This window comes from Octodon degus, unplaced genomic scaffold (genome assembly GCF_000260255.1).
Source record: "Octodon degus isolate 3935 unplaced genomic scaffold, OctDeg1.0 scaffold00156, whole genome shotgun sequence".
Lineage (NCBI taxonomy): Eukaryota > Metazoa > Chordata > Mammalia > Rodentia > Octodontidae > Octodon > Octodon degus.
This window is the reverse complement of record NW_004524732.1, coordinates 5485881-5490321: the sequence shown is the minus strand read 5'-3', so window position 1 is coordinate 5490321 and position 4441 is coordinate 5485881.

Sequence of the window (4441 nt, the reverse complement as noted above, 5' to 3'; positions counted from 1 at the left end):
CATAGTGGAGTGTGCTTGTAATACTAGCACTTGCAAAGCTGAGAACAGGAGGATCACCATGAGTCTAATCTACATGGTGAGACCCTGTAGACCCTGAAAACCCTGTACCAAATACATTTAAAAAAAAAAAAAAAAAAAAAGGGCCGGGGAAGTAGCTCAGTAAAATAAGCACTTGCCTGGCAAGTCCAAGGGCCTGAGTTCAATCCCTGGTTCCGCAAAAAAAATAAAGTAAACCAAGCACCTTCCTCGAAGGCTTGCTCTATTTCTGTCCCCCATCTTTCTGGAGTGCTGGTGTGGGAGTAACCTGAGGACCTAACTTTGAAATATTCTGACAACATAAGAATATTATGTGCTCAGTGGGCCTGGCAGGTAAAGAGCAATGGCTCAGCGTTTCCAGCCTTTAACATGCATCTTTACTCTCTGAAAGTGATCCTAAACCCGGAGTTCTTAACATACCAGGTCTCTACTCCTGGCCATACTTTATTCTCTCCATTGGACAAGGAAAATTACACTCAGGTGTCCCTAGGATGGCCTAACCAGACCCTTTTTTTTTTCTTGGCGGAACCAGAGATTGAACTCAGACCCTTGCACTTCCCAGGAAAGCGCTTATTCTACTGGGCCATCTCCCCACCCTCCATTTTTTTTTTTTTAATGTATTTAATACAAGGTCTCACTACACAGATTGGACTTGTAGTGATCTTTACTGTTTTTCAGCCTCCCAAGTGCTGGGATTACAGGTGCACGCCACCATACCCAGTCTCAATCTTGTCTCAGCGTGCCCCAGGGATGGGGCCAGCATGGCAGGCTGAGAATCGAATCCTGGGCCCCTGCATTTGCCTAAGCAGGCACTTTAATCCACTGAGCTATCTGACCGGCCCTAGCTACCTGGCCATCCCCTAGGCCCATTTTGACATCCTGCTATTGTGGTCTCACTCTAGGTTACATAGCCAAAGTCCCCTCCCTGGGGCCAGGGAAATGGCTCGGTAGAATAAGTGCTTGCCTGGCAAGCCCAAGGACCTAAGTTCAAAACCCTGGTTCTACCAAAAAAAAAAAAAAAGTCCCCTCCCTTCCTGCTGCTTTCTGTTCCTGGCCACTTTCTTTCTCTGTCAATTCTCAAAGATGGTTCTTTAGCCCAGAAAGAGAGGATCTAAATTGAAATCAGAAAATCCAGGCTTAAGTGTGTAACTTGCCAATAATCTCTTCCCCACTTGGTGTCTTGATTTCCTCCTCTATAAAAAGAAATTAAACAATATAATATTAGTGAAAGTGTATTAAACTATTAAGTCTAATTTGGATGTTATCCAACTATAATTATTTCTGTGTAGAATTCATGAACAATATCACAGCTCTTCATTTTACAGATGGAAAGTTAGGGTTCTGTGACCTTTATTCAATGTGGTGGTTAATCTTATGTATCAAGCTGGTCATGATATGGTACCCATTTATGTGGTCAAACACAAGCCTAGACAGTATTTATTTATTGCACCCAAGCATATGCATGCTAAGCCAACACTGTACCACTGAACTACATCCCTAACACTATCAAAGTACTTTTTTGTGTGTCCTTTTGAGACAGGGTCACTATGCAGATCAGACTGGCCTTGAACTCACTTTGTAGCCCAAGTTTGCCTCAAACTGACAGCAATCCTCCTGTCTCAGTCTCCAAGTAGTGGGATTACAGGTGTGCATTACCACACCTCATGAAAGTACTTTTAAATATGAATTTACTGTTTAAATGAGTAGACTTTAAGTATGGCAGATTTGCCTTCAAAATTTACATTAGTATCCTCCAACAAGCTGAAGACCTAAAGAGAAAAGACCAAAATCACATGAAGAAGAAGGAATTCAGCCTCCAGACTGTTTCTCAAGACGGCAACTTCAACTTTTGCTGAAATTTCCAGCCATTGGCCTAGAGCACATGTTGGCTACCCAGCAGATTTCATACTTTACAATTTCCAGCCCTTGCAATTTCATGGGCCAATATTGCGAATTAGATAGCTCAAAAGACAGAGACAGAGAATATAGAGATTACAGAGACACACCCAGAGTCATACTCTATTGGTTCTGTTTCTCTGGAGAACCGTAATATAGTCGTCCTCGTACTCATATGGCAATTACTGTATTTGGCATCTCCTGTGGGTCCAATTAGCTGGGTGTGGCAGTATGTAATCCCAGCACTTGGGAGGCTGAAGCAGGAGGATCACCATGAGTCTGAGACCAGCCTGGGCTACATAGTGAGTTCAAGCCCAGCCTGAACTACATAGTGAGACTTTGTCTCAAAAAAGACAACAACAACAAAAACCCCACCCCTTTTTCCACACTCTCTTGGGTCTGAGAGGCCCAGACCGGACCCTCTCTTCTGGGATTTGCCAGCTCATATTCGTTCTTCAAACTCACTGAAGCGTCATGATCTGTTAGGAAACATTCTAGCCTTTCTAACAGCATTGGAACACCCATCTCTGACAAAACAAAACAAAGCAAAAAAGGGGGATATAAATAAAGGACCATTTTGTAGTGAAAAAAAATGTAAATGTTTATAGATAATAGGATGGATATACAGCTACTTTCCCTTAGTTCAGTAAAAAGAAATGCTAATAGTGTTTAGATAAGATTTCATGTCTGCATCTTGTCCAGAATCCTCTGAACTACTATGAAGACAATAATATGCAATGTATTAATTATTGTAACTGTCCTTACTAACTTGTTTTTTAAAACTGTTTCATTGCTATTTTATCTTTTTTTCTCATTAAAATGAATTTAAAAAAATTTTTTAAAAGGAACAAACTCAGCATTGTCTATGACCAGTGTAATAAGATAAGAAAAAATTTAAAAGGCATCTGGACCAGAATGAAAAACCTTGATATAGAAAATCTGATGGAATCAACAAAAAGTCTACTAGAATTACTAAATGAGTGTAGCATATTTTAGGATAAATGATTAACATATAAAATTAATTGTATTTCTATGTATAGCAATTAAATGTTGGAAATTTTTTTTTAAATTTGTTTATTTATTTATGTGTGTGTGTGTGTGTGTGTGTGTGTGTGTGTGTGTGTGTGTGTGTGGCCAGCTCAGCCCACCAGGGGGCAGGGCTGGCTGGCATGTGGTGCTGGGGGATTGAACCGCGGTCCCTGTGCTTTGCTTAGTTTAGCTTGTTCTAAATAGGTGCTTTAGACCACTGAGCCATCTCACCAGCCCCAAATGTTGGAAATTTTAATAAAAACTTCCCATCAGAAGGTATGAAATGTACATAATTTTGCTGAGTTTACACACCTATAATATTCAATAACGGAACTTAGAAAAAATAGGGTATACAGATGAATGTCCATTTTGTATCCGTGTATTCAAAGTGGTTAGGATAGATATATAGTTGCATTCTCTTAATGAATAGAATGATTTGTTCTAATGGTGTTTGTAAATAGGATCTCAAGTCCACTTCTTGTACAGCAATTAACCACTGAGAAGAATATATGCAGTGTGTTATTTGTTGAAACTGTACTTCGATTTGATTTGAAACTGTCTCATTGCTGTTTATCAATAAAATTAAAAAAAGAAATGTACATAAATCTGACAATGCTTGTGCAAACCTGTACACTGAAAACTCTCAAAAATTGCTAAGAAAAAAAATTGCCAAGAAAAATGAAAGAATAAAATGAGAAAGTTCCTTCCAAATGGATTTATAGTTCAATGCAATCCCAGTCAAAATCCAAGAAGCACTTTTCTATGGAAGTTAGAAGGCAGATTCTAAAATTCATACAGAAATGCAAAGGGCCTGGCATAGCCAAAACAAGGCTGAAAAAGACTAAGGTGGGGGCACTGTGATTGCATGACTTCAAGGCTTATCATATATCTACAAGACTGAAGACAGTATGGCTTAAGCACTGAGATAGATAACAGGAAAAGACACACACACAGATCACTGAACTGTACAAGGTACAAAGGCATTTCAGTAGAAAACGATGCCTTTTAAGCAAACAGGGCTGAAAGAACTGAGTTCTCTAAAAGACAGCTGTGATCCATTCCTTGTGTCTTTTCATTTATTTATTTTGGTACCAAGGATCAAAACCTTGTGCTCACCAGGCAGGCACTTATGCTGGTGAGCTATCTCTCTGACTCCATTTCTTGTAACTTATACAAGAATAACTCAGGGGTTGGGGAGATGGTTCAGTTGAATAAGCACCTGCCTGGCAAGCCCATGGACCTGAGTTCAATCCCTGGTTCTGCAAAAAAAAAAAAAAAAAAAAAAAAAAAAAAAAAAAGAACTCAAAATGAATCATAAACCTAGTTATAAAACCTAAGACTACAAATGTTCTAGGAGAACATGTAGGATAAAATATTTTGACTTTAAGTTGAGCATACAATTCTTTTTTTTTTAATTTTTTTTTTTTTTAACATTTATTTAGTGTGTGTGTGTGAGGCCAGCTCAGCCCACTAGGGGGCG